This window comes from Chinchilla lanigera, unplaced genomic scaffold (genome assembly GCF_000276665.1).
Source record: "Chinchilla lanigera isolate Chin_1 unplaced genomic scaffold, ChiLan1.0 scaffold00120, whole genome shotgun sequence".
Classification (NCBI taxonomy): Eukaryota; Metazoa; Chordata; class Mammalia; order Rodentia; family Chinchillidae; genus Chinchilla; species Chinchilla lanigera.
The window spans coordinates 2,575,882-2,596,477 of record NW_004955521.1 but is presented as its reverse complement, the minus strand read 5'-3'; the positions used below and the strand labels follow the sequence as shown (position 1 = coordinate 2,596,477).

The following is a 20,596-nucleotide window of genomic DNA, read 5'->3' as shown; positions in this document are numbered from 1 at the left end:
GAGAGAGAGAGAGAGAGAGAGAGAGAGAGAGAGAGAGAGAGAGAGAAACCTACCTTCTTCCCAAAACAAGTAACTTTCACTCTGACAAGAATGGAGAGGGAACAGAAGGGAGGGCTGGAACATTAGGCAGGCATGTCTTGGGCTTGGGCCCTGGTATACAAAAAGTAGGAAGGAGAAGGGACAAGTTAGGTCATGAGCTGAGCAGAGATGCTCACCATATCAGGAACAAATATGATTCCCTGAGGAGCAGGAGCAAAGCGGTTTATTTTTAGAGGCACTAACTTAGAGTTACTGAAGGATTGAAGCTGAGAAAGCGCCTCCTCCAAACTCAGAAAACAGCCTCACTATTGCTGGAAGAGGAGTAGCTGAGGAAGCCCCGGACAGTTCCTGCTGCAAGGGGAGCAGTACTCTGCCGCTGCACTCTCTCCACTCACAATGGATTCCCGCTAGCAGAATGTCAGTGCTTACCAGGGGAAAAAGGAAACCTCCGTGGTCCCCTGTGAAGTGCCCTGTCTGGGCGAGGGGTCAGCTACTGCCCCACCCAGCACACCTAGTGCCTGGAAACCCTTGGAGAGGGACAAGTTCCTTCAAAAGAAGGAATTTTGAAAGTGGATAAACTATATGGAGCAGAATTCAATAAATGCTTCCAGAGTACCTACTGAGAGTCAAGTTTTCCTAGGGACAGAGAGCCCAGACATGGCCCTCACAACCCATATAGATGGGACACAGACCTCTCTTGTTGGGAGAAGCCTCTTATCACTGTGGAACTGAAAAAAGCAAAACTCTGCGGATCTTCTGTTGGCTGAGATCTGCTGTGGAGCTGAGCACTTCCTTCGGGATTCTCTGGTGAAGCTTAGGAACTGGGGACCCTGGTGTGCTCCCTTCAGTAACCCAGAAGCCTGTGTCTGTGGTACCATCCCATTTCCTCAGTGATAAGATACACAGATACAGTCAATGAAAGATGGATTCCATGACAACCATTAGGCGACCAGCCTGTCCTCCATCCCGTCAGGCTGCCTCTGGGCTGAAGACCAAGGCAAGGCTGAGTCCTGAGCAGCTCCAGCAGGCCCGCAGAGGCCCCGGCCTGGCCCCGGCCTAGCTGAGGAGTGGCAGACGTGCCCAGAGGCAGGACAGCGTGTGACCCACTCCCACCCCTCTCCTGGAGTCTGGCGGGACTCACCCTTTCTGTCTGAAGCTCAGTAAGCCTTGGTAAGAAGCGAAGAGGAACCGCCCCTAGAGTCCCTAGCCCTCTTGGCAGCCAGCCTGCTGTAGATGTTCCAGACTTGAGTCTCCGGCTGGGGCAGAGGAGCCCCTGGAAGGCTGTGAGCTGGCGGATGTCCTTCTCACTCTGGCGGGGGAGGTGGCTGTGATGTAGGGGACTGAGCCACGCTCCCGGGTCAGGGAGAGGGACTCCCTTCATGTAGCGCAGTGGAGAGTGTGGGTGATTGGTACAGAGTGCGATTGGGATGTTCTGCAGGTGGAGCATCGCTGACCTCCGCCCACTCCTCTCCGCAGCTGCCTGGGCTCTGCAGGACTCACCTGCGCACCTCCGGCCTTCCAGTCACATTCTTCTCACTGGAAATGACAAAAAACCTATTCAAATTGGAGCAAAACAAACAAATTTAATGGAAGGGCACAGGGTTCCCATGGGAACAAAGGTGGGAGGTGTAGCCAAGCTTAGAGGAGGCTGGCCCTGAGGCCTTCTGGCTATTAGGCACCTTGGGCCGCCTCTCTGTCCTCCCCTCTTCCTCCTCTGCCTCATCATTCTCTCTGCAAGCTAACTTCCTAATTCTCTAAGCACGACATCCCCGGACTGGCAGTGCTGTTTAACATCCCTTAGGTCAAATTGCAGATTCCCAAGAAAGAAATGGAAATGGTTCTCCTTGGGGCCAAGGCGCCAGGAAGGCGCAGCATGACAGAGTGGACTTGCTTGGTGAGGACCGGGAAGCTAGGGATGAGCAATGGGACCAGGATGCTAGACGATTTCTGGTGTTGGCTTAGCTTAGACAGCCCTCCACCAAAGCCACCTAAAGCCTTTTTCCAAGGAAGATTTATGGCCAGAAACAGAAGCCTAATCAAACCAGCTTAGCTGCAAAGAAGGCTTACTGAAATCTTCTAAGACTGTCTCATAATATCTGAGGAGAGAAAGGGAATTGGCAGGTCACGGCGATGGTCTTTTAAAAAAATCCTAAATCTCTCTGGAGTGTCACATAATCTCTTCCCTCTACTTCTCCTTGTGCATCTGCTTCCTCGGGGCTCGCCTCCTCTTTTCACTGAATGTGGCTTGGGGCTGCTGCTCAGCCTAGTGATCTTTTCACCATCATTTAACTGGCTATGATTTTCACATTCCGAGTTCTTGTGCCAAATGCCATGGACTTCTGTCCTTGGCATAACCAGATGCAGCTGGGCCAAGTGTTTTAGGAGTTCAGTGTCAAAAATTGAGCAGGATAGGGAAAAGACCAAATATACGTTTTTATTATAGCAAAAAATGGAAGTTTCCCCTTCTAAGTATTTCTTATCCTCTTTGTCCTACTTCTCTCTGTATTATTTACTACCATTGTGATATAGGAAATGCTATCAGGAGTATGATATGGGCCTTCCAAATGGATCAAACAGTATAAGGGAAACATAATTCCCAACCTGCTGGATGTCTGATACACTGAGTTTGTATTTCCCAAAATTGAAGAATGAATTCTAGGCACAATGGAGGTTAAGAGTAGAAAATATTTACTGAGGGGGAGAAACACAGCTCCTGAGAGTCAGGAGGGGCCCTGAGTGGGTTGCTGAGGACCCCATTTCTCAGGGAAGGTTTTACGGAGCACAACCACAGGGGTACGACATGGGTTACAGCTATAATCAACCAATAGGATTGTAGCCACTTAAGCAGTATTGATTTGGTAGGGAAGCAGGTCGCATAGCAATGCACATGGAAAGAACAAAGAACTTCTTAGGAGGCAGTGAGTCCGAGAGTCTTGGTCACCCATGGAGGTGACTGATGTCTATCTAGACTTCAGTAGACCAGGTGTTACCACTTATCTTGGGCCTGGTCATCTCATCTTTATCTTGAGGCCTGGCCTCCTACAGATGTGCTTTGAACCACAGTTGTAAAGAGTTTTCATCTCTGCCCTGACCCTCTTGAGGGCCCAGCCCTATCTGACTGCCGATAGTATTTTTACCTGACTCAGTTGTCGATAATAATCTGACATGTTATATATTTGTGTAATTATTTATGGTTTTCTCCTCTCGTTAGTGTGTAAGCTTGGTAAGGGAAGGGAATTGGCCTCTTTACTGTTACCTCTAGCACCCAGAGTAGTGTTGAGCCTATAACAGACCCTCTGTAAATGTGTTCAAACAGCAAGTGAACGTTACACAAGGATTTGGGAAGAACACCGCTGGCTCATCTCCTTTTAAAATCTGCCTCACCCACAATCTTTGGAAGGTTTGGCTATTCATAATGAGTGTCTTTGTATTTGTTTTTTTTTTTGTTGTTGTTGTTGTTTTCCAGTACCGGGAATCAAACTCACAACCTTGTGCTTGCCAGGCAGGCACTGTGCTGCTGAGCTAAATCCCCAGCCCCTATAATGAGTATCTTTGAACTACACCTGGAATTATGTTTCTGAGGTGACTCTTGGAAGGCCCCAGATAGCATCAGGTGGGGGACTGGTCCCCAAAGGAACCAGCTACATGATTCGTGGAGGGGAGGAGTGGTGCTTCAGTTCAGTAACTCATGGTCCTCAGTCAATCATTCCTGTGTAAAGAAATTTCAATTAAAAATGTCTGTAACAAAGTACAAGAAGCTTCTGAGAAGGGGCCTGCCCAAGAGGCCCTGGACCCCTCTGCCCATACATCCTGTGTCTCTCTCACTTGGGTTCATAGGATTTATCTTTTAGATTAAATGTGTAATTGCAAGTGTAATTCTCTGCTAAGTTCTGTGAGTCAGTCTCGTGATGTAGTGAACAGAAGCAAGGGTGAGTGGGAATTCAAAGGTCACAAGAAACCATAGATTTGTAATTATCTGGGTGGGTGTGCAGGTAGGCTGGGGACTCCCTTTGTGACTGACACCTGGAGGTTCAACTTTCTTGGAGGTCTGAACCCTTAGCCTGTAGGATCTGTGTTAACTCCAACTACAGTGTTCAAATTGAATGGTAGGATGACAGCTAGTGACTGAATATTAGAGAATGATTGTTAAAAATGATAAATTTTATATAAAGGCCCAGGAAAGAGAAACCTGAAGGAAGTGAGGGAGCATGTCATGTAGATACCTGGAGGAAGTATTCCAGGTTGCAGGAAGAGTAAGTGCCAAGTCCTTGAAGAAAACGTATTTGAAATGTGTAAGAGATAGCCAGGAGAGCGGCGTGGCTGGGGTACCGGTGATGGGCAGGATGCTAGCTGAGGTGTCGCATGCGTACAACCTTGCTGCAGTGGTAGCCCTAGCTACACGAGGGAGCTGTCCTGCTGTGGTGGGGCAGAAAGGTCATAGATTTAAGATACACGTATCTCACATTGTATTGAAACGATTTAAATGAAAGCATAGAGTAAGAAGGAAGTACAAAGAAATGGAGTGGATACATGCACTTAAGCTGGGAACAGATAAAGACCATACCCCGGAATTCTGTGCTACACAGGTTTATGCGTCATGTTCTACTCAGGACTGCATCAGCTTTTCCCACTGATGGTGTGGTCATGAGGCCCAGAGTAGGGGTGAGGCCGATGGACGAAGCCTGGAGTACAGCACTTGCTGCACTGCTCAGAGCCTCGCCGAGAGCTCCAGAGTTAGCCTGACAAGCAGTTTGGGTTGTATTCACATCTGCAAGACGGGAGACAGGTAAGGGTGTGCATAGCTGAGGCCAAATAGTGGTTAAAGTAAGACCTTGTGAATAATGAGTGCTTCATGTCCTCATGTATATTTAGCATATAATGACTATTCAGTGCTTCCTGTGTTCTTGCATATTTAGTATATCATGAATATTTAGTGTTTCCTTGGGTCTTTCATTCTGTTCTATCTGGATTCATGCATGCATGCTCTACTTACTTTATCTGACATATCTCCTAGGTAAATAATTTAATCATCTTGCTTAATACACCTGATGATTTACATCAATCTCATTTGTTTTCTCATTGAATACTCTTAATTCACAAAATGCTTATTGCCTGACAACCCGGAGTTGTATGTGTGTTTAGGTGGGGAAAGTGGCATATTTATTAGGATCTTGCAAGTTCTTCTAAGGACTTTACTTTCATGTTGAAGGGCCTGAAGGAGCTGCCTATATAGCTGAGCCCATAGCACAAGTGTGGAAGACTTTAAGACAGGCATGAGGTAGGAAACCACATCGAAGTAGGTGACAGCAGGATTTTCGTAGTGTGATGTAAAAGGTGCAGAATGTGGACTGGAAGGACGGTGGGTGGGGAATGGATAGCAATTTGCTTGTTTGCCTGCCACCCACTTCAGTTGTATCCTGCTGGCCAGAGGACAAAAAAAGCATGAAATAGGATGGCCACCCCAGGCTCCGAGGAATGAGGCTGGGCACAGAGCGCACAGGTCAGCTTAGAGAACAGGTACCACCAGCTCTGGAACACATTTTAATGGGGAACTTTTGCAATGTGGGAGGAGATAAATGAGCACCTCTGAGATACAGAGGTGCTGTTACTTCTGACCAATCAGTCTTTATAGTGAGCTTTACTTACCCTCCGAGATACTGTATCTACTTTATTCCTTATACAAGTATATTTTTCTTCGTCCACTTGCATAGAATTTTCAATTATCTGTTACTATTATTGATATATTACCAACATTTCCATGACTTAACTTGGACAGAATCCTGACATATTTGGTATTTTGAAAAATATATTGTAGCATTTGCTCATGAGGTAAAAGGGCACAGCAATTTTACCTGGGAAATAATCCTGAAAGCTAATTTAAAAACTTCAGTGAAAAAATCATTTAAAGATGTTTTGATGGAATATGATTATTTTCACTTTTTGTCTCTCCTGTTAATAGCAATTTGGGAGGTTGTTCCTTCCGCATGTTCCTATCATACAGAACTCATAATTGTGTTTTATTTTCAGGTTATGGGATATATTCCTTAAAGAAAAAATCAGACAAGTTATGAAATAATTGGAATGTACTATTAATATTTCTGAGAAGTGGAGTGAGTCCACAAAACATGAGAGTAGCTGTATCTTTATTTGTATAAAACACTGCTTGAGCAACAAACATGGTGTTACTGCTCTCAGTACACCTCGCCACACTGGACAGCCAAATGGAAACCGACCTAGAGTCCTATATAATTCTCTACAACAAAATAAACCCCAGGTGGGTTAGATCTTTAGTTAAATTATCAAAGCATGGAGGAACAACACAGATTAATTTATCTATATTTTTGAAGCTAGAGTGGTACTTTTGTATCTAACACAAAATTCAAGTCATGTTATAAATGAAATGTTTTTCTATACATAAAATAAAAACCTCACTGTAGATGACTTGATCTTTTTGCATAGCTGTCCACAGGATTATTTTCTTTTTCTTTTTCTCTTTCCCTTCCCTGTGTTTGTTTGTGTGTGTGTATGTGTGTGTGTGTGTGTGTGCTTTGAGAAAGGGTCTCTCCATGTAGTACAAGATGGCTTTGAACTTACTCTGTAGCCCAGGAATGCTGGGATTACAGGTGCGAGCCACCACACCCAACCAGAATATTATTTCTTTATTTTAAAATTCTCCCAAGAGCAGGGACTGTAACTGTGAGCAAGTGAAACGTCTCCTCTAAGCTGTGGTTGCTGGGTGTCCTGTCTGAACAATGAGAAGCAAGCACACCAAAGTCTCATCAAGTGAGGACTGAAAATAGTGTTTACTAAAGTCAACTTTGCAGAGTGCTTTTTGCATAACGTGTCAGCTTAGATTTTTTTTTCCGGTACTGGGAACCAAACTCACAACCTTGCATTTGCCAGGCGGGCACTGTGCCACTGAGCTAAACCCCCAGACCCTCAGCTTAGATTTTTATGGAACACTTCTTGGTGTGAAGGACATGGGCTGAAACTTGTGGAAAATCTCGACAAGTCTTGGGCAAGACTTCCTGGACTACAAGGAAACTTCATTTGCCTAACTTTGTTCCCTCAGTGGCTGAACAACGTACATTTAGCTCATTTACTAAGCACTTTGCCTCTTAGGATCAGGGCTGTGACAATAAACCACAAATACTTTATTTCAGGGAGTTTAAGTTCCAGTAATACAAGATAAATTCTAGACTACTCTGGCTGCCTGTCAGGTCCAGGTATCTTGGACCCGGGATCAAACCTTGCACATGCTCTTTGACAAGACTGCCCAACTAACTCCACCTCAACTAACATGTCCCAAGGGGGTGTACCTGTACGTACTGCCCTGGTTTTGGAATTAGAGCAGTGCTGCTGGCCCCCAGGCTCTGACCAAGATGTGGACACAGCACGGTACTGGAAGGACGACTATCATAGTACAAAACAGACTCACGCTGAGAAGACTACCCAGACCCAACTGAAAAGATGCCATGTGACAGTCTGTGCAGTGTCGTGCAGAGACTTCTAGAATGGAGGCTACGTAGCATGTCAAGTAAAGGCAATGAAGAAAACCTATCCGTAGGCCCTCAGCTACTTTGTAAGATCATCTTCGCATCAACAAGGAAGAGTAGACCTTTTAACTGGCCTCCATGCTATACTGAAAATGCTAATTACCATTGTTTTTTGAGGAAATTTCTTGTCCCATTTTTACACTGACAAAATAAGTAATAAGAGAGCTATAAATTTTAACCTTCTTTTTTGTTTGGTGGTTTTTTTGAGATAGGATCTTAAATTTGCCATGTGAATTTTATTTTAACCTTCTTTTTTGTTTGGTGGTTTTTTTGAGATAGGATCTTACTATGTAGACTGGGCTGGCCTTGAACTTGTGACAGTCCTTCTGCCTCAGCTTCCCAAGTGCTAGGATTATAGGTGTGTGCCACCATGACCTGCTTAAACTTATTTTAATGAAAAAAATCTTACGTTTTATGATAACAGTATAAGAACATAGAAATAGTAGCTACCAAACAGTAGTGTTTTGTCATTTCTCTGCTTTTTGCCTAAGTGCAAACAGTAGTGTTTTTTGCTTTGGCTTTACATAAGCCATTTATTTGATGCTATTATAAGGCTTAAAGTTGTTTTTATTTTACATCAAATCTTGAAGAGAAAAGGGTACATTCAGCTAATGAGAGACATTATGAATAGTAACTGTGGTATTAAGATTTAGTAATAGTTTCCAACTTCAAAAATGTTAATAAAATTACTTCCAAAGTGTCATACATTCTGAAATGTCTAGCGAACACCAGTAAAATACAAAAGATCAGTGGAATTTACTTAAATGGTAACGATAAAGCCAAATAGAAATCCTCATGGCTCGTCGGCCGCCCTCAGTCTAACTGAGCATAGAGCAACTACTGGCCTCCCCACTTACCATCTTCCTTTTCCTTTCCGCAGTCTGCTCCTCTGATTCCATTTCTACTTCGTTGCTAAGAGGACGTTTTCCTTCTGTATCATAATAAAATCTGGTTCCTGAAAGATAGAAATGTCTTCTTTATAGAAACTACTATTCCACTATAAACTAGGGACATCAAATTGTTTAAAAGTCTTCAGGCCACACCTAGCTGGGCTTGATGGCTATGCCTGTAATCTAATCACTCTGGGAGGCTGAGGCAGAAGGGTGGCAAGTTCAAGGCTAGCTGGAACAAGTTAGTGACTTACTAAGACCCTGGCTCAAAGTAAAGAAAAAACAAGGGCCAGGATGTAGCTCAGTGTGAAGGCCATGGGTCCCATCCACACTACCACTACCACTGAAGGCAAACAAGCAAAAAAAAAAAAAAAAAAAACCCCACCAAAAAACCACTAATTTAACATAAAAATTAAATCCCATTTAAAACAGGCTTAATTCAAGAAACTGTTTAAAATCATATAATCAAATAATTTTGCTTTCTAAAATTTAAAGTTAATAAAATTTGTATCAATGCAGAGCCATTATGTCAAATATAATACTATGACCTCATATTTATACTTTTTCTGAAACATCAAGAATTTTTACAAAATCTGCAAATATAAAGTGCTCAATAAATGTGTTCTGTTTAAAAGTTAAGGGAAATCAGTCTAAGACGGAGCATTTGTATAATGACTAAAAACTGCATTTTTCAAAAAAATTTTGAGAGAAGGTCTTATGAAATTGCCCAGCTAGTTTTGAACTTGTGATCCTCCTCCCTCAGCCTCTTCAATAGATATGATTACACATCTGGCTCCCTTTTTTCTTTTTTGTTATGTTAAGCATGGAACCCAAGGGTTCCTGCAGGCCAGCAAGCACTCAACCACTGAGCTACGTCTCCAGCCCTCAAACTACCGACCCCCAAATTAGCTCATGTGTTAGTGAGTTTTTTCTAAAAATGCTATTTGCTGTTGGTTATAGCGCCCTTATAACACTGGTAGGGCTATTTTTGTCCAGATATTTAAGGAAAGGAAATCTCATGACTTTGGACATTAAATAAGAACGTTCATAGCTGAGCAAGATTGTATACACCTATATTCCTACCACTTTGGGAGGCTGAGACAGGAAGATCACAATTTCATGCCTAGCCTAAGTAACTTAGCAAGGCCCTACCTCAAAATTTACAAAAGACTGGGGATGTAACCTAATGTGAAGGTCCTAGGTTCAATCCCCAGTACTGAATTCATGCATAAATGAATCAATGCAACACTTATGAACGTAAAGAAAGTGCTATTTGGATATTTGTTAATTACCAAGGCTTAGGAAAATCTTGTCTTCAATTCTGCAAGGCTTTGTTGGCTGAGTTGCTTTTTAGTAATACAATGAATGTATATACTATAACGAAACTTGTATTTACACCTAGAAGTACTTCATAGAATAACAAAATGGACTTAAAAAATTGTGAAACAGTTTTCCATTAAATAAAAAAGGTAAAATATGAAAAAATATAAAATTTTCATAACTTCATTAAATTTTGTCTCACTGTTGTTTTTTCTGATTTAATATTTCCAGACAATTGATCTCCCTTTTGAATATGTAGATACAGTTGTTCCTTTATTTCAGGAAGTTAAGCACCGATCACTTATAAATACTTGCTTTGTTTTATCTTCTTTGGGGATTCCAATCATGTATACATTGGATATCTTTTGATAATTTTATCAGTTGAATAATTTTTGTTTTTTATAACTATTTTTTCTTTTTTTTTCTTGTGCTGGGGGTTGAACCTAAGGCCTTGCACATGCTATGCAAGTGATCTACCGTTAAGCTATCTCCAGCCCTATAACTATTTTTTTCTGTAGATTTTTAAAGTTTTTCTTTATTTCTATCTTATTTTGTTAACTTATTTGATTCCTATCTTCCTCATTCCTTTTTTAGGTTTCCTGACATTCTGTTTTCCCTTTCATTTTTTCCATTTGAAAATAATTCATTGTTCTAACAATGAACAATTCATTGTTCCATTTGAAAATAATTCATTTTTCATATATTTATTTTCTAAGTTCTGCTAGCAATGTATTATACTCCCTGCGCATTTGGTCTCTCTGTGTTCTTATATTTTAATCTTGCAATCTTCCTTTATGAAGGTAGAGTAATTGGCTTATTATTATTTGAGATACTGGGGATTGAACCCAGGGTCTTGCACTGAGTTATAACTCCAATTAATAAAATTTTTAAAAATTAATTAGCCAATTAATTAATGATTTTGTAACAGGATTTCTCTAGTCTCTCAGGCTAATGTCAAACTTTTGATCCTCCTGTCTCAGTCTCTCAAGTAGCTGGGATCACAGGTGTGCACCACCATGCTGGGCTTATTTTTTTAATCACAGTAAATTTTGTGATTGCAGATTTCATTCCATTCATTCAGAGTAATATTTGTCTGGTGTGTATGTGTGTTTTAAAATATCTCTCTTAAATTCTGATGCTTTACATTAAGAAAAAAAAAGAGAAAAGCATTGTGCTAATTATGTTATACATGATTGACTAAGTTAGATTTTCCTGGACTTCTTATTTATAGGATGTTTTCATTTAGAGTGGGAAGTCAGGCAAGGTAAGTTTCTAAGTTTTATAACTTGAGAGTCTTTCTCTTTCTGCCTTATAGGCATTTTACTTCAATATGGTATCTGTGCTGTGCAAACTCTTTTGGTCTAAGTATTTTTAACTCTCCTATGCAGTTAACATTTAATTAAAAATTATATGAACTATCTCAAGTATTCAAATAAACATTTCCAAGGCACATGTTCTGAAGTACTTTGTTTTGAGCAGTGACTTTAATCTTCAAATAATTTCTCCTTCTGATCATAACCATAAAAGAAGGTGCCTTATTATGTAGCACTTCTCTTCCTTAGTAATCACCCATAGTCCTATAAGAAGTAAAAATTTCAAAGAAAACTTACTTTTGGTGGACTATGTCTTCATGCTGAAGACATGAAATTAGACCCAGTACATAACCATATGTCAGAATACTCATTTTCTTGTGCCAAATAAAAAACAGACGTCGCTCTTGTGACCACGGTTAGTCATCCGATTGAAAGGTTGGTTCTTGACAATCTGTCATTTGGACAAAGCAGTCATTTGTCACAGTTTGAATTTTCAATTTATTCATCCACAGTAAGTATAACCAATAACTATATAAGAGGAATTCTCTGTAATCAGAATTACTGAGAATGAACAAAGAGACAGAAGGCAAAGAAAGCCTATAATTGTTCTACTAAGAAATGAGATGGAATACTTTTAAGACTATTTTTTATTTCAGAAAGATTTTCTCCTTTCTGTGTTATTGCTTGGATCCTAAGGGTGCACGAACTCTTGTGAAATAGGAAACATTTGGAATGACTTGGTCACGTGGCATTTTTATGGAGCAAAAGATGTTTAGGTTTAATTGGATTCCAAAGATACCAATGTGTGAAAGTTTGAGAAGTGTTACTAAAGATTCTAACAGTTTACTACAATTCGGTTTTTAGCAATGTTGTGGTCATTTGTGGTTATCTCTCCTGAGCATGCATTTCCTCTTCCCTTGGTAGTTACCTCAGGGCTGCTTTGGGGACTTACTTCCCTCCTTTGCTCTTGTGCAGTGGTGTAGATAGGGCACACAAGCCCAACCCCTCTCTAGGAGAAGCCCAGGGCTCAGTGTGGATGCGAAGGACAACCCACTCTCCTGGGCTTAGTACTGCTTCAGGAGTGGGCGAGTGACTTAGCACTGGCCTGTGGTTCTTAAGTTTGGGATTTTGCTGAACTCTTTGGAAAAAAGAAACTTCTTTTCAGTAGAGTTTGTGAACAGATGTAATCGAACTATGGGTCTCCAAATAAGACGAGAGCTTTTCTGGAAGGGAAGCCAGTGGGAAATAAAATTGAGCCAAGAAATAACTAGAGATCGACATGATACTTTTGAGGCCCTGAGCCCAGTGACACCTCGTGTGTCCCCCTCTGTCTTTTCTCCGTTATCTGAAGCATGAGCAGCACCTTCCCCACTTCTTTCTTTGTGTATTTGTTTACCAAGATGACTTCAAGTTGGGGCTTTTGTCACTTGAGTGACAGAGTCTTGGCTGTATCTTCACTCTATGACATATGGTTTTCTAATGTGGGTGACAATAGCCTCTGTACAATTTGACTGCCGCACTGTATACCAAGAAATGTTGAAGAGATATAATTGGCCATCTTCTGTATTTAAGTCTGTTGACATAATATGCTTTTTGAGAGCTAAGAAAACAGATATCAGTGTTTTCCTAACCTATAATTACACCTTTTTCGTTACTGTTGTTGTTGTTGTGTTGGCCTACCTGTTCCTGTTCCTGAAATGCCTTCCTGCCGGAAATGGCTTTCGTATTTATTGAACATCATCTGATATTTTAAGTAGGCAGTGTGATGGCTCCTTGTACCCTGGCCCCAAGAGGAGAGCAGAAGAAACAAGATGAACTCTAGGACCCAACTGTGGTCTCTGAATTGTTCTTATTTCCTTCATTTGCACTAGGTAAGAAGGAGTGCTTGTTCTATATAACCCAACAAAGTCAGGCGAGAGAGTAAAGAATCATTTTGAAGAATCTGCCTGTAGTGCCAGCAAAGGGGGCTCTCTTATCTAAGATTCAGTAAAACAAAGAAGGAAAAAATTCTCATATGTGCTCAAGCACTTTTTCAGTTTTTGAAAAAATCAATAGCATATTCACACTAGCGTTTGTTTGTATAAAATATTGACTGTAGACACATTCCTTTGAGTCCTTATGTAAAAGCACCTATCTTAATCTTTAGGTGGGTTCTAATTGTCTCCCCTCCCCTCTTAGGGAAAGAGTAATGAAAGGACAGCTAAAAGCAGAACTATATAGTTATTTTATAACTGGCACTAACAAATTTCACCAATTACAGAGTCCATTCTGTAAGCAATGAATGTGTGGCTCCCAATTAATCTAGTGCACCTTCAGGCAAGGTCTAAATCAGCTGGATACAGCTAAAGCAATTTGCACACAGCTAAAAGCAAATTGGAAAATAAGTGTTCCACGTTGCTGCCTATCTTTCCAAGCCAAAGACACAATCAGTATTCTGGCAGCAGCCCTCTGTCATGTTATTAGCAGTTATCAATTTTAATTATAACAATTATTGATTAGTTAGGAAAGTGAATAATCTGAGGCTCAAATGAATGACTGGTACTTCAGGTCTTCCTGTCTTTTAAGAAGTGTTGGGGCTGGGGATTTAGCTCAGCGGCAAAAGTGCCTGCCTGGCAAGCGCAAGGTCGTGAGTTCGGTTCCCGGTACCGGAGAAAAACCAAAAACCAAAAAAAAAAGGAAGTGTTGTGAGTCCTACATACAGATCTGGACTGTTTGGTCCTTATTTCTCTCTGCCTCTTCCCACCGCTCACATAGTTTCAACTTTGCAATTTTGCTCAAAGCCTCCTTTGACCTGAAATCAGCCTTGGTCAGCGTTTTATTTTTAATCAGAGAATTTAGACACAAAGAAAAGGTAATTTGGTTTTGAGAATTTAGTGTTCACTGAGGTATTTTTGCATGTAGAAGCAAACAAGGAAATTCAACAGAAAGGAAAAGAAACCTATGTGTAAGAAGAAGATTTATCAATATGTTGTTAAATGGAACAAGAACGACAGTGTGGCTAGAGGGTGGAAAAAGTGGGATTTAAGGTTAAAAGGCAGGAAAGAATCTTGGCTTTAAAGTTATTGCTACACTTACTAACTTTGTGATCTTGGAAACAAATACAATGGCCAAATCTCTATTTCATAGTCTGTAAATAAGCATAACACAATGAGCATGATATTTTCTTCATTAGTTAGCTTTATTTTGGGGAGAAAGAGGGTTGGGATGGGGAGGCATCACACAATGCAATCTATTTAGAGAGATCTGTGCCATGGTTATAAATGTGATGCTGAGCTCTCTTAAACAAGGCCTATTGTATTTGTTGAATTAACCACGTTCTCCTCTGAGTCAATTGTTTCCTGTCAGATTTTGCAAGAAAGAAGCCCCAGAGAGGTAGACAGAGAGAGAGTGAGATGACAGATAGGAACATAAATAAATTCATCTTTCACTTCTATGAAATAGATGCATGCTAGCACATTTGGCTATAAAGTGAATTTCTGCAAAGCAAATCCCATTTCCCTGTTGATGTCTATTATAAAATCAGATATATATCCATGGAAAAGAATTTCCCAAGATACTAAGTCAAAAACTGCTATAGAACAGCAGCAGTTAATTTGAAGTATGTTCAGAATTTGTAAATATTTGGTGTGAGTTTCCCAACTATAGGATTCATCTGGAACCAGCTTGTGCAGAAAAGATCTGTTAATGCCTAAAGAGGATCAGCAGCTCTTGGAGCGAAGTGCCCCTGTTTTTTAGTTTGGATATCTACAAAGTCCACAGAAACTGGACAGATTCTGTACTTTCTCACCTTCTAAATCTACAAATTCAGCATACAAAATTTATTATTAGAAGGTTAAGTAGAGCTCGATCACATTTGGTGGTCTGGGATGACGTCACAGCTGGAGGCCACAGGGCTGATGGCTTCTGTGTGGTTCCAGAGCAGGATTATTATCTGCAAACAAAAGCAAGGTCAGGGGCTGGGGATTTAGCTCGGCGGCAAAAGCGCCTGCCTGGCAAGCGCAAGGTTGTGAGTTCGGTTCCCGGTACCAGAGAAAAAAAACCAAAAAAAAAAAAAAAAAAGCAAGGTCAGAGACTGGCTACTCCTAGCAATTTTTATGGGAGAGTAGTTAAAACCTTAACTAACCCTTAGTTCATTTCCATTTGTTTCTTCTTGTAGGAACATAGAATTGTGCATTTGGAGATGTGTGCTTGTAGGATTCAAACTTTGTGGAGAAAATAGTCCACTAGTTTCGTGAGCATCTGTTTTTTTTCCTTTATATTACTTAGACATGATTTCAAATTGTGCGTGGTGCAATCTTGTTTTTTCCCTTTTACTCTAATTTGAACACATGCATGGCCTACTTTGTTAGTTTGCTCTGTATCAGACAATAAGATTTTTAAAAAATGATCATATAATTGGTAACAAGTCTATTACTATATTTCAAGGGAATCTATTACTTTGGTAAAGATTTAAATTAAACACCAAAGTTAATAAAGCTTTGATATGCAGAGGATTTTTTTAATTATTCCAGAGTCATTATTTTTTTTCAAGGATTCTATTTGTATATGCAACATTAATCATACAGGGAATTTGTTCGAGTACCACACTCTTTTCTTAAGGACCTCTTTACATTTTTGCTTTTGAATCTTTTCTTTAACTTATAAAACAAACAGAACTGTATATAAATATCTACCACTTCAAATTCTTTGATGATTTATCACATTTCAATTAGATGGAATTTTTTTCTATGAATAGAACAGGCTTAAAAACTTCCTTGTTTGATAGAAGCTTCTTAGCAGGGACTACACTTGCAGCAGGAATGTCCTTGGACCATGGGTGATGCTCAAAACTTATGACCTCTGTGGAATGTGGAGGGACTTGACGATACCCTAAAAAGGACTTATTTTAAACTCAAAATCTGAGGCAGGACATAATACTCTGAGATTTAGAATACAACAGAAATCTGCTTAGATGTTGAATTTATGTCCTCTGATTCCATGTCCCTGACAAGAAGTCAAAGGAAGTTATTAAACCTGAGATCCAGCCTCTCATCTGTGAAATGTGAATAAAAAGCCAAAGTGGCTATTAAAGAGAAATAAGACAGGCAGAGACTTTTAAAGTGTGTAACAGTTGCTCAATAAATATTATTTTCTCTTTTCCATTCCTCTCCCAACTCAAAATAACATCAAGAGGCACAGGAGGAGCCAGAATCCCTCAAAGGCTAACTAGAACATGTCTTTTAAAAATCAAAAAATTTATTGTAAGAGAGTCTTATCTGACAAAACCTTTGAAACCTTAAGCTTAAGCCCATTTCAGCAATATTTTACGGCATCAAAGAATCTGGATGTCAGGAGAAGTTTCAAGTATCATCTGGCTTAATTGCCCACCTGGTGTTGTACAACTCTGTGTCTTGCAGCTGGGTGCTACCAAAGGGGAGAACAGATCACAGAGGGGTCACTAGTGACATTATAAGTATGTTTGTTCTGGAATGGGCCCTGTCCTCAGGGTTCTGGCTCCCTTGGTCAGCTAAGGAAAGCAAAGGGTTCCCTCTTTGGACAGTGTAATGCCTTCTGTACCTGCTCCAGGGAACTGAACCAGGCCAACTGCACAGGATTCTCCACCGCGGGTTGTCTGCCACGCATATCTGTACCCCTCCTTGGTCTACCTAGACTCTAGATTGTTTGCCTTTCTGTCCTTAATTGTTCTGGACCTAAATGCCCTTGCTAATAGGCTGACTAATTTGATATACCAATTTATAAGGTGTTAACAATAATCTCCTCTCTTGGGGTTGTTCTCATCTTAAAGGTGATTCGTAAAGCTACAGGGGCCTCATGAGCAGAATTTAAATAAGCCTATGTGGGACTAAGATGACCTCACGGGAGAGACGAGATATCTGGAGAGAGTGAAGCAAGGCAACATTACATCCCTTTCAAACCTGCAAATTCTTTACTCCTGTCTGTAAGATTGATGTGGGCAAATGTCCATGTACAAAAGAAACAGAATGTATCTTTCAAGTTTACTCAATAAAATTGCAATGTTTTAGCATAAAATTGAAATAATCTAGTAAAGGCTGAGTCTTATCACATTTGATTCCAAACGCTGTGGTTGTTCAGTGTTTCTAAAAGGAAAACATGATTTCAACTGCTTCGTGTTTAAATCTGGCACTTTTTAAGTCACTGGGAATGGGTAAGAAAGGCTGTCAGGTGGCGTTTCTGGCAAGAAGAGAAATTGTCATCCCTATCAAGACAAAATCTTTGCTTTTCAAAAAGCAAATACTCAAATACCTAGGAGAGGTTTCATGAAGAAATACCAACCATTAGTAAGAAAATTTGTGTGCAGAAGAGTTCAAGTCAGTGCTGAGCTGGGCAAATTATCCAGTACGATGGATTCTCAAAGTGACTGTGCTATTACCTATGCCATGCATCAACAATTTTGTCCCCGTGAAAAGTGGGTCCCTAGGTATCTGTGCTTCTCAACCAAACGGGAAGCCTGAAAAGAAACCCAAGAATATTGAATTCAATCTTTTCCTGATCCTATCTATAACAGTGATATTGCCTATGTAATGTTTACCCACCTTGAAAAAAAATCAATAGCAAATATTTTTATTGTGTTTTCTGTATGTGGCATTGAGTGCTATTACACTGCATGTCCTAATCAGTGGTTCACTTGCTAACATCATGCATCCATTCAGTCTCCAACCCTGACCTTAATAATCACAGGTAACAGATAACATTTGACACTTTTATTCACCTAACATTGATTTGGCCATGGTGTGAGAAGATTTCAGTAAGCAAATGGAAGCTAGTGGACATGAACAATTCTCTCTTTCCTCATTCCTATCTTTAGGAAGGAGTTGCTATACTTTGGACCTGGGATGCCCCCTGAAGGCCCATGTATTAATGCTTTGGTCCTAGCACATGGTGCTGTGGGAAGGTGGGGGAAACTAATGTGGAGCCTAGTGGTGGGGAGGTAGGTCATTGGGTCCTGCCCTTAAAGGCTGTATTGGGACGCTGACCCCTCTCTCTCTCTCTCTCTCTCTCTCTTTATTTGATTCTCAGCCACTGTGAACTGAGCAACTTCCTCCACCACACACCCCTACCAAGCGTTAATGACTTGCAGAGGCTCAAAGCAATGCACCAAGGCACCATGCACTAAAGCCTCTGAGACCAGGAGCCAAGTCAAGCCTGTCTTCCTTTCAGTTTATCTCATATATTTTGTCTTTGATGGAAAGCTGACTAACACAGAAGGTTATTTCCTTGTCGCCAAGTTCGCTCCCTCTTGTTCTCTCGCTTCTCTGACCCCTTGGTGTCCTCACCCTCTTTCGTTCCATCTTATCCACTCCGTCTTTAGCACTCCCTTCCCTCTCTCATGAATGTGGTCATCTCAGGCTTTCGTTACCCTGGCCTAAAGGGTCACAGTCGAACCTTTCACCTTCAAAGGCGTGAGTGCTTCCTTCCTCGTCACCATCAGCTTCCTGAGTTCCTGCTGCCCTTCCTGTCCCTTCCCACCCTGGCCTTAGCACTGGCAGATCTGGCGATTCCCTCATCTTTGTAATGAGTGCATTTCCTTGGCTGGAGCCTGGTGAGGAACAGATTAAAGGACATTTCCCTGAAGCCTGTGTCCCTGACTACCTGTTACTTCCCCAGCTCTCTGTTCCCTGGGCTTCCAAGACCTCAGGCTACTGTGACTCCCATCTTTACTTACTAGATGCTTCTTCCACCTTTGTGGGTCTTCTTAAACCTTTTGCACTCAAACAAAAATTTTTCCCCCTTTGGTTACTTCTCTCTTGATTTCCTCTAGATTTCTTCCATCCTCAGGGTTTTAATTGCTACTGTCTAGGCTGCTGCTTTGAAACGTGTATTTCCATCATCTAATTCTCTCCTAAGTTGCAGGCTTAGAGTTGAAGTACTTCCTAACAGCCTCAAGGTGTCTTTACCCAGTTGTTTCTTTTAGTCTACAGTTGATAAACCAAAATCCCAAGTTTCCGTCCCTTCATTAAATTAGCCTCTTTCCCTAGACTCCCTGTGTGTTCCCAAAGTGCTCCTCCCACTCCCACTTCCATGCAGACTTGTTTGCCGGACTCACTCGGGGAGCTGTCTCCTCTTCCATTTTTCTTTACATACTCCTCCAAATTTCCTGTCATTATCACGGCTCAGGCTCCTACTCTTGCTCCGACTGACCCAGCTTCCTGAACCGTGGGTCTACTTCCTTACCTCGTCCTCTCCCGGGAGCTCTGCACACTGCATCCCATTCAGGATCATCAGGGTTGGTCATCTGTGAGGTGACAGTAAAAAGGTAATTAAAATGGAACCATGAGTGATGGCACACGCATATCTTAAACATTTGCTTTTTTTAACCATATAAAAACCATTTTCTTTTAACTTACAGCATATAAATGTACATTAATCTAACACTTTCTGGCCAGTTTGTGATTTCTTTTTTGATTATCTCAGCTGTATGATTTCTTTGGTTTGGGTTTCTTTTATGTAGAGCAGGAACTTAAACTTTTGAAGCAATCTGAGAACATATTGTTCTTAAATGTGTATGTTATCCTATCACTCATTTACAATTTTTTCACCCACACCTAATATAATGACACAAAAACCCAATCTCAGAGAAAATGCAAATCTCTTTCTTCTGTTGCTTTTATTTTATCTCTTTGTTTTAAATCCTAAGTAAATTATAGAAGTATAATAACAAAGACAGCTTCTATGGGGACAAACACAACTTACGCTTGGCAAGCGCACAGCCGATGGGAGCTGAGGCGCGCAGATCCTCTGCAGAGAGGAGACACAGTCCAGGCAATTAGCCGCATGTGATGGCCACAGATCAGGGCTCCGACTCCCAGTTGGTCTGGGACTTGGCTGTTTGGGGCCTGGTTAGCAGAGTATCCAATGTACTGTCAAATTACCTGGAGGGAGATAACTTTGTTTTCAAAATCCTCTCTGTTGAGAAACCTGACCTCCTGGGAACCTTACTCCAAGGTGAGGTGGGGGCTGTTGGAGCGATGCCTCATCACTCTCCTGGAAACTTCTGCCCTGGTGAATGGAGTCAGGGGAAGACCTGCTCCAGGGTCTTTTCTTCTAAGTAGAGACGTTTACAAATTCAAATAAGCAACCATTGCCAAAAAAATTAAAATGAAGACATTTCTACACACTTGATTTTAATTTAGAATTCACATACCAACATATGACTTATTATTTATTGTTCAGTCACTTAGAGGCCGATTTTCCATAAAATATTTGCATAATGTCAGTGTTTGATTAAAGAATCTTATATAAAATATTGTGATCTTTTATACTTTTCAATCTTCTGTGATTTAAGGTTGACTCTGGGAAATGATGTCATATTTTTTAACCAGAATCCCTCCTGGAGAGCAAAAATAATTTACTGAGAAAAAGAATTCTAAATGAAATCTAATATACTAATCCATGGATTAAAATATAATTTAAGAATTCTTTTTCCATAGAGTTCATCTGTGAAATGACTTTTCTGACT

General features: G+C 40.8%; 1 long non-coding RNA gene across 1 annotated transcript in view; it reads right to left on the bottom strand.

Annotated features, from left to right (window-relative positions):
• LOC106147132 overlaps window positions 1–20,005 on the bottom strand; it is a 24,852-nt gene extending 4,847 nt beyond the window's left edge. The window contains exons 1-6 of the long non-coding RNA XR_001231889.1: window positions 19,831–20,005; window positions 19,312–19,372; window positions 14,906–15,049; window positions 11,416–11,569; window positions 8,453–8,550; window positions 1,181–1,575 (exon numbers count right to left, since the gene is read on the bottom strand). This is a non-coding gene — a long non-coding RNA (uncharacterized LOC106147132). The remainder of the gene's footprint in view (window positions 1–1,180; window positions 1,576–8,452; window positions 8,551–11,415; window positions 11,570–14,905; window positions 15,050–19,311; window positions 19,373–19,830) is intronic.
• Window positions 20,006–20,596: the final 591 nt, after the last annotated feature.